The sequence below is a fragment of the Protopterus annectens genome, chromosome 4.part0 (genome assembly GCF_019279795.1).
Source record: "Protopterus annectens isolate FY-2018-M chromosome 4.part0, PAN1.0, whole genome shotgun sequence".
Taxonomy (NCBI): domain Eukaryota; kingdom Metazoa; phylum Chordata; order Ceratodontiformes; family Protopteridae; genus Protopterus; species Protopterus annectens.
In genome coordinates, this window is record NC_056733.1 from 525,759,657 (window position 1) to 525,772,993 (window position 13,337).

At 40.2% G+C, this 13,337-nt stretch overlaps 1 protein-coding gene across 4 annotated transcripts in view; it reads left to right on the plus strand.

The window, feature by feature from the left end:
• TCN2 (transcobalamin 2) overlaps window positions 1-13,337 on the plus strand; it is a 2,080,282-nt gene that overhangs the window by 807,571 nt on the left and 1,259,374 nt on the right. The window contains exon 2 of one of the 4 annotated variants that reach the window (XM_044068453.1): window positions 1,555-1,865. The exons of the other annotated variants lie outside the window; for them this stretch is intronic. The gene's annotated coding sequence lies outside the window, so the exon portion shown is untranslated. The remainder of the gene's footprint in view (window positions 1-1,554; window positions 1,866-13,337) is intronic. 4 annotated transcript variants of the gene reach the window in all.

A 13,337-nucleotide genomic window follows, 5' to 3' on the forward strand; every position in this document is an offset into this window, starting at 1 on the left:
TTGCATCTGGGTCAGATATAAGGTGAGAGAAAAGAAATATATCATCCTGGGGCACCTTTTACAATTTATCTGTTTTTTTTAAGGATTGATGGCTTGGTATCAGGATGACTACAGGCAGCACTCAACACATCCTAGAGGCTTGGCAGTATAGTAGGGATGGAAGAGGAATGAAGTATATCCATTTGTAACATATAAAAATACCTCCTCAGTTCAGGGGGTACATATATTTGTTCCGTAAAAATACCTCATTCATCCTGACAGTGGTCTGATTAAAAGAACATTCTTCCACAGGAACATAAGAATAAAAGTTTCCTCAGAGAGTTGGGCTTGGGAATCTGCAGGAGAAAAAGCTCTTTCTCTGTAAAGGTCAGAATCATCAAACCCTGTTTCCTCAGGAATAACTTTACAGTCAATGCCTACCTGTAATGACGTCTATGTACCAGAATTTGTTGTCTGTAATGTCTGCCTTGCAAAGGTAACAAATTAATTTCATTTAACAGTAATTATGTCTTCTAAAGAACAGTGCTTAAACCAAGAGAAGAGAACCAACTCAAAGGAGGGATGTCTGTCTGGTCTAATAGTATCTTACCTCAGTTACCACAAGAAAGATTTCATGGAGTGTCTCCTGCTCCTAGAGAAGATGGTTCTCCCTTGCTCAAATCCATTGTCAATTAAGACACAGACTGAGTGTGCAACAAGGGCAAGGGCTCATTAATAAGTGATTTTTTTTTCTTTCTAGGTAGTGCAGAAGAAGAACCAGCTGGACTAACACATACCTCCCTGCCCATTCCTTCATAAACTTTTTTGTCTCATAAAATTCAAAGCTTACAAAATCAGTATATAATGTCTCACAACAGTAGCTGTAAATACTCTAATAAACTGTTCTAGCTAAAAATAGTAGTCCCTGGCAGGCAGCTTCCAATATTATGAAAAATATGACGTTTCTTATAGGAGAAATATTGTTTTGAGTAAAAAAATAAAATATATATTATTTTTCTTAAAAAGGCAATAACTTGTAAGTGGAGGGGTTCCTCAACTGGGACTTATCAACCAGAAATGAAAATCTTCACTCTGTCTGCTCATTTCCCTCCTTGGGATTAGCCAATCCACAGGTAGATTGAAGGGGGGGTAAAGAGGTTTTTTTAATCTGGCCACGTGTTGTTTCCTAGGCAGGAAACAACCCATATAGCCAAAAGGATACTGCAGTAGTGGGAATGATAAAATAATCCACTTCTTCCCATAAAACACCTCATTCATCCTGGCAATAATCTGGGATGAGGAAAATTCCTCCAGAGGACAGTTTTCCTCACCATGAGAAATTTGGGCTAGTGGATCTGTAAGAGAATAAACCCTGTCTCTGCTTGTGTCAGAATCACCTGACAGGTCTTCTTCAGGAATATTCTGACTGACCTGATTTACAGGTACTCTATTCTGTGTGCCAGGATTGACCGTAACAACTTTTTTGACAAAGGTGAGAAAATCATATTTTCTTATTGATACCATATCTTCAGATGAACAATGTTTTTATCTTTTGTTTTTTATTTTTCTTTGCAGGTATTTTAAGTGACTGATCAGGAGAAGGAATATCTGCCCCATCAAGAGGTCTGTGCCTCTGTATACATCCAGTAGCATTCCCTGGTAAATCTCTGTGCCCCAGTAAAGATGGTTAACCCATGCCCATACTGGACACAGAAACAGCTAAGGAGGATGTGGCTGACCCCGGATCATAGAAGCTGAAAGAACAACACCACAGGAAGCCAGAGAACTAAATGAGTGATCTGTTGAATGAAGTTCTGGCTACTGCAGAGTTACCCACTATCTTTTGAGGTGAAGACAGAGCCCACTAAGTCAGCAAGGGCTCTCTGGTAAGTTTTTTTTCTTTCTAGGAACAATGGTAGTCAGAGCAGAAATAGAGGGGATCCATGCTGAGCCTGAGGAAGGTGCTTCACAAGCTGGTAAAATCACTGTACAAGTCATTTGGAAGATAAGTTGTCAAATAATTTGCACAAAGAGCACAGATGTACTCTTATACACTTTAAATATCCCTAAAACATAGCCCTGCATAATTAGCACATAAAAATCATGTCAGAAACCTCTTTAGAATAAAATTATTCTGACAGAAGATAATAGCAGGTAAGTTGTCACAGCATAAACCAGCACTACTTCACTCGACTTATTCCCTGCCTCAAATGAAACATGTCTCACAAAACTTTAGTGTTAACACATTAAAATATACATACGCAGTATGTTACCCCCACAAATTAAGCCCCCAAATAAGATGAAGCAAAAAATAGCCATCCCTGATTAGAGACTTCCTCTGTAAGACGCAGTTGCCATAATGGTTAAATTCTTTGCAGTCTGTGCCCAAGGTAAAAGGTTCAATCCTTACCTTTAGCCAATGCCTGTATAGAGTTTGCATATTCTGCTTGTGTCTTTCTGGGGCTCCTCCTACATCACAAAAACATGCTTTATGTTTCCACCTTAAAACACACTCAAAATGGAGTTCTGGGCAGCAGCACAGACTGTAGATGGTGCTTATCAAAGGAAGAATTGTATAGCCCAACTGCTTTGAGAATCAAATGTGGTGTACAGTATCCTGTAGAGATAGGACAGCACAGATTACAGGCTGAGTCAGGGCTAGCCACTTAATGTTGTAAAAACTAGTTCAGGGTAATCTGGTTGCATTGACTAATGTCGCCAAAATGGGTATGGGTATTTATTGGCAATAAGTAGTTTGGGGACTGGGCCTACTCCAACCTACACCAAAGATTAATGTTAATGTTCGGAGAGGTCTGTGTGCCCCAGTGGCCAGTGTCTGCCCGCCATAAAGTACAAAAGCTTTGTTTAAATAAGTTACTTATGGCTGGTGTCCGGTACCTACCTTGGGTTACTTGGGATAGCTCAACTGAGTGAAAGATATATGTAAAACCAAACAACCTGTCAAACCTCTTGGTGTACTGCCCCCCCCCCCCACACACACACACAGTCTACAATGAAAGAAGAAGAGGAGCTCACTCAAGAAGGCATAAGAATACTACCAACGAAAATTAAGTCAGGGAAAGAAGCAGGCTGAGATGAAGTCACAGCAGATATGATCAAGATATTGGGTGAGTTGACATCCAGGATTGCTGCACACCTAACAGCTTAACTTCAGCTCTCCCAGTATGAAAATAGGAACTTACAAAAGGACTGCCATTGAAACTGATTATTGGGTAAAATTCAATTACTAGCTAGTACTTAGACTGTATGGATACCAGCAGAGAAGACATTTAGAAAATCTGAAAGAAAATCAACCAGAAAAGGTGAAGAGAAAACACTGTCTGAGAAGAATTCTGCAGCTGTTCAGCAAAAAGCAGTTCAAACTTCGGATTTGGGTCAAGAAATGTCTTCCAGTAATTTTCAGGAAAAAATAAATTGAATGCACTCAGAGGTGATTAAAATAAATGAAGCATTAAAGGAGTATATCAACTCAGATAAGAAGAGGCTGGAAAACAGAAGAAGCCTTAACTAGTTGTCCAGATGAACTAATAAAGCTGTAAAAATCAGAGGTTGAAATAAAGAAAACGCTGGCTGTGTATAACGCTTCTTAAGAAGAGCTGTTTCAAAAAATATTATTTAGAAGATAGAACGCACAGAGAAAAACAGAAATTTTCTGCTGTACCAGAGGAACTAGAAGGAACAGACTGCATTAACTTTATGAAAGCACAAAATAAGCAACTTGACTGGTGTTCCACAGCAAGATTTGTTAAATTAAAAGGCATATTGAAACCAGAGTCTACTAGTCAGGAGGAGGAGGACAGACTAGAAATGGTGTTGGAATTATGATGAGGGAGAAGATATACCAGCAAAAAGAGGTGATCCTGAAAAACTATTTGCAGAAGGGCACAGTACTGAAAATTAAGTACAGCAGAGTGTTTGAAGAAAATTATTATTCTCTGTACACTAGGCATAAGAGAAGCAAATTTATCCAGCAATTAGGGAATGTCAGGAGGCAGTTGTGAGATTCAGCTGCCTTCAGAGTTTTTTTCCCTGCTGGAACAAAGATATTTCTTGATGCAGAACAGGCTAAGGATAAAATAAAAAAGTTTATCCAACAAAAAGTAAACCAACAAGCAGAAGGAGACTGTGCTTCCATTTTCCTGATGATAAAGTTGATAGAGAGACTTTGCCAGTGATACTTTTTCCAGTGTTCCAAAGGTAAATTCTTGGGAGACAGAAAAAATGCACAGATGTTGACTAGAAGAATCAGGAATACCTTGGACTTAAACTGGGGTTTGGTCTTGGGAGACAGAAATGAACAGGAAGACCAACAACAACAATGAAAGAAGTGAATGAATGTGAAACTATAAATTATCAATCCCATTTGTGAAATATGGCTTTGCAAGAAAAAGTAGCTGAAAAAGTCTGGACCTTTGTTGACCTGGTTAAACTTCTGGAAGGACTGTAAAGCATATACCCCACTTTATGTTATCAATGTTTATAAGTACACTAAAAGCGGAAAAAAGTATCTCTAAGTAAAATGTTTGCTCTTATTATTATTTATCTAAAACATTTTAGGATATAAAGTACGTGTTATATACAGTAAAGCAGTTTTGTATAGCATGTAGTCAGGTATTTTAAATATGTGTGGAGGAATCTTTACTGTGACTTTTATATCTGTTAAATATATTAAGTAGACAAGTATTTTTTTTAAATTGTAAGAAATATAGACTTTACAATACAACAAGAGAAGAAAGGCTGGTTGAAAACTTGTGTATTGTTAATATGCTGTTATCTCTGGCAGCTGGGAGTAGGGTGGGGCTGTATAAGTGCACTGATTATATTATATGTAGAATTAAGATATGTTCTCTTATTTTTTAAAGGGTGAATGTCTAGATTAAAACCTTTGGCTTAAGCTTTAGAAGAATTTTTTGAAAGTAAGGAGGATTTAAAAATGAGAATGATGAAAGACATAAAATGTAAGTTTCTTACATCTGCCAAATATACTAGTTCATCTTTTTCCAATAGCAAATGTACAGTGGGAGTCAAGAAGTCTACAGCTGAAGGCAGCTGAACATTCTTTTCTGAGTGAAATGTACAAAGTAGTTTTTCATGCAGAAGAGCTATCTGCAGGTGCAAGCAATTAATCTTGAGAGTTCTGAGCATTCTTTGCTGAAGGAAATGCAAAAATAAAGGAGCAGTGCAAAGCAGTTCACTGAAAATAAAGCACAATGTTATAGGAAGTGAATAAGAGGCAGTAGCCTCCTCAGCAGCCTTAATACTTTAATGCATTTAATAGAACAATGTACAGTTTAGTTTTAAGATAGCTATTGCAATTTTTAGAGCTAAAAGTTGATGTGTTCTGAAAGCATACAAACCGTTTTTGACATATGGGGGGGATAAAAAAAGAACAGACAGCAACTAGTGTAAGTGGGAGCACATGCAGCAACATGTACTTTAGCATGGGTAACCTTAATTCTAGGTTAGCTAATCCCTGTGGAAGCAACTGCCAATTTAAAGCAATTGTTTCTGTCTGAAGGGTTAAACTTTATTTTTTTGAAGCTGTACATAGTTTTGTGTGTTTGTTCCAAGTTAATAGGAGATGGGAGAGTTTTAGAAATATATTTAGTTTTTTTGTTTGAGGGTTTTTATTAAAACAAAAGGTCTTAAACAATATGACATAAGTTCAAATGGTGATGAGAACCACCAACTGTATAAAAGAACAGGCTGCCAAATATTAGTTTGTGCATATAACACAAAAGTTGGAAATACACATTAAAAAAACTGCCATGTACAATAGGTGGGCACAGTAGCTTTTTATCATAATGGCTATGCCAGCCATATTATTTTGGAATGTAAATGGCCTTACAGGCATAGACAAAAAGGAAAGAGTGTTGACTTGCACTAAGAAATGGAGAGTGCAAACAGCAATGCTGCGGGAGATACATTTGGAAAGAAATGAGCATGTGAATTTGACAAAGAAAGGATTTCAGAATGGACATACAACAAAATATCTGGTGCAAAGGAAAAGGGGAGTAATTATACTAATTGCTAGAGGGGCTCCAATAGTGAAAGAAGAGGAAAAACAGACAATAATGGTAGATTATGGTAGTAAGGTGCTATTGGCATGGGAGCAGAATTACACAGATGTTTATTTATATTCCATCAAAAACTGTTGGTATGGAGCTTAAGAAGATTTGGGGAGGAATAATTAGCTTTCAGCAGGGAATATTACTTATGGCTGGGGATTGGAACTTGATGCACAATAGTGAGTAAATATTAGGGGGACCTAGAAGAGAAAATATAGTGAAAGGGGGTATGAAAATATTTGGTATGAAAGATGTGAGTTCAGTAACAGGAACTTGGACAGAGTTTACATATTAACCCTGAAGGTACAATAGCTAGGCTAGACTAGACATTATATTACATAGGAATATTTGCATTTAATTGGCAGCTCTGACACACATGCACTAACTGTTTTAGATCATACACAGATAAAAAAACAATATGTAAATCCAGAGTAATGAAGTCAAAATTTGACACTGACATTTTCCCATGTGCCTGTTAATAAGAAAGGAATTTAAGGACTGGATAGTGGTAACTATTTGAGAGGTATTAGGGAAGATAGATATATTTTCAGAAGTTATAGCTAGGGAGTGGGATAAAATGCAAATGTAATTTAAAAATGGGAAAGAAACAAAAGAGAAACAGATATGGTTAAGACGTAATAGGAATTATGTACAACTGCTGACAAATGTTAAAGTATTGCAGAAAAAAGGACAGTCTCTTAGAACAAGAACATGAAGATGAAAATGCAGTGTGATAAAGAGAAAAAAGGGAGTATCTAGCTAATACATATGACTTTATTAAGTTTGCTGTTAAGCCAACTACTTTTTGATAATAACTCCAGAGCACAAAAATGCTTAGCACAGTGACATAATGAGCAGAAAATAGGAATGGTTGTTGCCAGACTTAAGAAGCCTATAACAAGAAAAACAATCACAGATCCTGTAGATGTTTTAGACATATTTTGGAAATTTTATGAAAAATTCTATAAAGCAGAATAATGTGGAAATCAAAAAAGAGCACAAATGGAAATAATGGATGACTTAATTATGCCAAGGTTATGGGTACATGAAGCTCAACAACTAACAGTTAATACAGCTGGTATCAAAACCGTGGAGTAAAACTAAATGCCAAAAAGTATATAATTGTACCCTTCAGCAAGCATGACTTTCCTTGTAACTATCACATTTACAACACACCCCTGAAACGTGTTCATAGGTTCATAGGTTCATACTAGGCTATCTGCCCTAGGGCATTTATAAGCCTAGCCAGAGTGTGTTTGGCTTTCGCCACCCATTTTAAATTAATTTTGCTATGCCTTTTTTTGAGGTTAGTATACTGTGCCTCTGTCTAACAGTGACACAGAAGTGATAGCCGGGGTAAACCTACAATCTCCCATCCACTCATCAAGATTCCTCTTGAAGAGAGTCAATGTGGGACTCTGCCTAACCTGGACTGGGATTTTATTCCAGAGTGAAGGGAGCCTCTGGGTTATGAATTTGTCCCTCCAGCATGTCCTATTTATTTCAGTGCTGAGGTTCAAGTCTCTCGAGCTCATAGCTCGATGGGATTTGGATTTTCTGAGGTGCAGCATTTCCATTAATTCCGGGTTGGACATGGCTTTATACGTCAGGCACAGATCGCCTCTGAGCAGGCGGTATGCCACTGAGTAGAGCTGGAGTTTCTTTAACCGGCAGCATATGGCATCTGTTTGAGCCCTTTGATCCTCTTGGTGAGGTACTTTTGGGGTCTTTCCAGTTGCTGCAGGTGTCTGGTAAGGTACATCCCAAAAGGGGCATTGTACTCAATTATGGGCCTGATGAGGGATGAGTAAAGAGGTACGATGACCTCTCCTGATCTAGATGTGAATCCCTTCATGATTAGGTGGGCTATATAAAATGTTTTTCTAACCACTTTGGCCACGTGGTTGTCAAATGAGAGATTGCTATCAACTTGGGTCCCCAGGTCTTTAATGACTTCTTCTGTACTTAATGGATTACTACCTATGTGGTAATTTATGGGCACTTTGTTTTTGCCAAAGGGGATGACTATACACTTTTTGGCGTTTAGCTTGAGGCCATGGCTCTGGCACCAGTTGTCTGTTTCTATGAGGCCCTTTTGGAGGATGCTTGTGTCAGCTGGAGAGTTGATTATGGCGCCCAGTTTGCAGTCATCTGCGAACTTGGTCAGCCACAGTCCTTCCGTGTTGGCCTGTACCACCGAGAAATATATACCGAACAAGAGAGGTCCCAGGACTGAGCCTTGTGGGATGCCACTTGTAACTGGTTTGGAGTCTGACATGGCTCCAGCAATTCTAACCATGTGGGTTCTGTCTTTGAGCCAGTTTGAAACCCATCTAGTGACATAGGGGTTTATATTTAAGTTGGTGAGCTTATCTATAATGCCCGAGTGGGGTATTGTATCGAAGGCTTTTGCGAGGTCCAGGTAGGCTGTGTGGACCACCTTCCCTCGTCAATGGCCTTGGTGACTGTTTCAAAGAAATCGACCAGGTTTAAGAGGCAGGATCTGCCCTTAACAAAGCCGAACTGGGTAGGATCCAGTGTCTGTAGGTCCCCAATATCTTTATTTATGAGGTCCATGATGATCCTTTCCATAGCTTTGCAGACCAAGCTAGTCAGGCTTATGGGGCGATAGTTTCCAGGATCCGCTGAGGCACCACCTTTGTGGAGAGGGACCACTGTTGCTGTACGCCACTCTTTGGGTACATATCCTGTAGTAAGGCTAAGATTGAACAGTAGTTTTATGTTTGGGTTTAGCTCTTCTTGGAGTTCATGTAGGACGCAGCCTGGGACACCATCTGGTCCCATTGATGCTGTGTTTTTTGCTTTGGAGAGGGCGGCTCTTACCTGAGCATCTGAGATGTCAGGGGGGCAGCACTCTGTTGGCATAGATATTTGCCCTTTTGGTGGGGAGGGTGGGGAGAAGTTTGCACTGAACCTGTCAGCTAGGATGTTGGCAATGTCTGTGGACTCGGTGTATTTTTTGTCATTTTAGACTAATTCTGAGCATATCTGGGAATTCCCACCCAGGTTTCTAACATAACTAAAGAAAGCCTTGTGATTATCCTTAGTGTCCTGTGCAATTTTTCTCTCGAAGATGGCCTTAGACGATTTTATGAGTGCCCGTAGTTTTTGCTAATACTGATCAGAGATGCCCTGCCTTTTGGGATTTTGCTCTATCATGTAGTAGCTTCCTCCTTCTATTGTATAGTTTGTTTATGGCTGGGGTCCACCAGACAGGACGCCTGCCTTTGGAGGATTGGGTCTTGGTTTTATTTAGGATTGCATGATCCATGCATTCCTGAAGGTGTTCATAGAATGCGTTTATAAAGGATTCTGCGGTCTGGGCCGTATTTTCCACAGGCCCGGGCTTTGAAGGATTTCACCTCGGTTTTGAGGAGTGTGAAATTTGCTTTAGAGAAGTTTTTCACTGTGGTTTTCTGGGCAGGGGTGGGGCCGGGATGTGAATATCCAGTGAGATTAGTTTATGGTCTGATCTTACCAGTGAGGGATACACTTCTGGTCTGGAGCATAGTGTCCCCATGTTGGTGATGATCAGGTCCAGTTTGTTTTCCCTCTTGTGGGAGTGGTAACAAGTTGTTCCATAGCATTTGAGTTTATAAATTCTAGGAACCTTTGGGCTAGGGTGTTGGAGCTAGAGTAATGCTCCCAGTCTATGTTTGGGTAGTTGAAGTCGTCCAATATAATGGTGTTTGGAGAGACCTTCATATTTTCCAGTATTCTCAGGAAGGCCAAGTGGGGTTCCTGTGTTTAGGAGGGTGGTCTGTAGCAGGCTATAAACTGGAAGGCAGTTTTACCCACAGTTAGTTGCACATGGATAGTCTCTGATGCTTCGTGCTGTGCCACCAACCTGGAGGTGTGGGTATCTTTGACGAATATTGATACTCCCCCTCCTTTTGTGGTTTGGTCCAAGTTTTGGGACCGAAAAGCATGGTATGAGGTATAACCTGGTAGTGCTGGGGTGCTCTTGGGAGCCTTGAACCAGGTTTCTGTTACTGCACAGATATCGATGTTCTCCATGCTAAGGAGAGTTTTGAGTGCGTGCATCTTGAGGTTTAGACTTCTGGCATTGAGTAGCATTACTCTTAGTTTCTTATCCCTTGTGATACCTATGGAGGTGGGTTTGTCTTTTGAGCCTTGCCTAAAAAAGGCACTATGGGGGTAGCAAGAGCCTTTGCCAATATCCAAAAGCCCAGGGGTGACAGGTGCAAGCCGTCCCTAGCAAGCATCGTGGCTTGTCGAGCATGTCTTCCCAGGCTGACAGGCATTGGATCCCCTTTGAATGACACCAACACTTAAGCCAATTGTTGAAAGTGATCATCTTGTCTTCATATTGTGGCATAATTCTTGGTGAGGGTAAGATGCTACTCAAGGTCAGGGTCATACTGGCCTGGGCTACATGCTCAGAGAGCTCCTCTATGTCTCTTTTCATGTAGTCCAGGGAGGTACGTCTCAGGTCATTCACACCAGCATGGACAATGACTGAGTCATATTTGTACTTGCCTTGGAGTGACCCGAGTGTTTGTGTTATGTGGCGGATCCTAGCGCCCGACAGGCAGCTCACCGTGACCTTCTCCTTGTTCAGCCTGGTGAGCGGGACGTCAGTGTGCCTGACGATAGAGTCACCTATTACAAGTGTATCAGGTGTGTTGTTTAGCCTTAAGGGCTGTGACTGTTCGGCACACTGGCTTTGTGAGCTATGTGTTGCACGTGTTTTGTTTTGGGGTAGCGGTTGCTTGGGTGTCTGCTTTGGAGGTCTCTGCTGCTTAGGCAGATTTTTATTTAGAGCCTCGGTATGTTTTTGTGTGTTTATGTGTTTGGTTTGTTGTCGGTAGGTCTATGTGAGACTGGAATTGTAGTGAGTGTGGTTTCCTTCTCCTCCTGACTGGTTATGCCAGTACTGAGTTGAGAGAGCTTAGCCTCCAGTTTGGCTATATGGTTGCATCTCTCACATGTGTTGGAATTTGTTGGGAGGAGGAGAGGGTTGTCTGTGTACATGAAGTAGTTGTAACATTGCCTCAAGATTCCCAGATTCACCAGCTGGACCGGAGAGGAGATTGACAACTGACCTTTGGACATGCTAGAATAGTATTGGGAATTCCTTTATAATTGAAAAAAAGGGCCAATGGGGAACAAGGTACTCAAGAAGAGTTTGTGAAGGTGTAGTCCTTTTAATTTTTTAGAGCTGACTTATATAATTGCTTTAATGAGCAAGTGCCAGGTAACTTAAATGCAATGTGTTACAGGTAACTTAAATGCAAAAACGACAAACAGTAACTTCCTTTCAAGTGAAACAAGGAAATAAGTACAGTAAGCAATGCAGATATCACTAGGGATCCACAGAAGTGCTAAAAGGCCGCGTTTTAGGTGGAATTAGCGTTTCAGGGAAATAAACAAACAACAAGCATACAAATAAAGCTAGATTCAGCAGGCCTGGATCTAGTCTATGCTACAGCAAACAAGGTGTACCAATTTCAGTAAGAAACAGTTAGAATATGCAGGCACTATAAGCCTCTAACCAGAAATTCCCTGCTCAGAAGGGCAGAGTCCAGCCTCTCCTCCCACAAAAGTGCAGACCGCAGTCCTTCTTAACGTAAAATAACTGGCCTGAAGCCCAAGTGCTTAAACCAGAACTAATACACTTTTAGAATAACAGACACTGAGCTCTCAATCAGCAGTTCCCAACTTAGAAGGATGTAAGCTACCTGTCCTGCCACCACAGTGCAGGCCACAAACCTTCCTAATGTAAAACAACTGGTCTGAAGCCCAAGTGCTTAATCCAAAAGACTTAGAAATGATAGCTACACTTTAATCAAGTTACTACCAGCAGTAATAAATACAACTGAATACTTTAAAGAATGCCTGGATTAGTGCTCAAGTTATACAAACAAAGCTAGATTCAGCAGGCCTGGATCTAGTCTATGCTACAGCAAACAAGGTGTACCAATGTCAGTAAGAAGCAGTTCAAATATGCAGGCACTATAGGCTTTAACCAGAAATTCCCAGCTCAGAAGGACAGAGTCCAGCCTCTCCTCCCACAAGAGTGCAGAACACGAACCCTCTTAATGTAAAATAACTGGCCTCAAGCCCAAGTGCTTAAACCAGAATGAATACACTTTTAGAATAACAGACACTGAGCCCTCAATCAGCAGTTCCCAACTTAGAAGGATGTAAGCTACCTGTTCTGCCACTACAGTGCAGACCACAAACCTTCCTAATGTAAAACTGGTCTAAAGCCCTGGTGCTTAAACTAAAAGGCTTACAATGAGTTACACCAAGCATTAATAAATACAATTGAGTACTTTTAAGATGACGCAAAAGCAAAATAAAGTAGGAAAAAACACAAATACAGTAAAAGCAGATACATTTTTTATTATTATTTTTTTTTTTTTTGGAAAGAGAGAAAGTAAAGAGAGAAAGGAGTAGCAGAAACTAAGCTGATTGGCCTTCTCAAATGCTCTCCCTGTACTGGGTAGAATGAGGTAATGACACTAGACTGGGAGGAGGGTCCCAGATCAAATTTACACTAGTGGCGGGCAACTGCAAAGCCACCAACTATAAAAACACTATACCAACAGGGAGGGTGGGAAACAAACAGCAGAAATGTCACTCACAGCTGAAAAGCAGTGGTGAGCCTTTAAATGAAAATATTAAACAGCTAAAGGAGCCACTAGAAAAAAAGAGTTTAACTGCAACAAGTTATCATAAACAAACAACCCAACAGATGCTTAATAAGAGTGGACAATTTCCAGTTAATACCTCACACACAGTGAAACTAGCTAGAAAAAATACACAGTACACAAAGTGCTATAAACAACAAAGAAATAAAGAACAAAATAAACAAAAAACAGGATACTTAATGTTATATATTGTAGCTCCGAGTTTGCTGAGTGTCCTTCCTTCGATCAGCTCACTGTAAAATGGCTGAACACTCACAACTGAGCTTCTTGGTAACAGAAAGTTGAAACCTGAGACAGCTTTTAAGAAAAAAATCTCAAAAGAACCAATGAGGTGCTTAGTCTAAGCTGTAGTCCAGGAGACCTCAGTCAGCCAATGACCTCAAACAATTCTCTCTCACTGAAATGCTGATGGCTTTGGCTAAAACAAGATGTCCCTGAATTATGTGCACAGACACACAGCCTCCACAAACACTAGGCCCAAATACAAGCCTGAATATGGAAATGCTACAAATATCCCCACTACTTAGAACAAACTGCAGAAATGTTACTCACAGCTGAAAAGCAGCAGTGA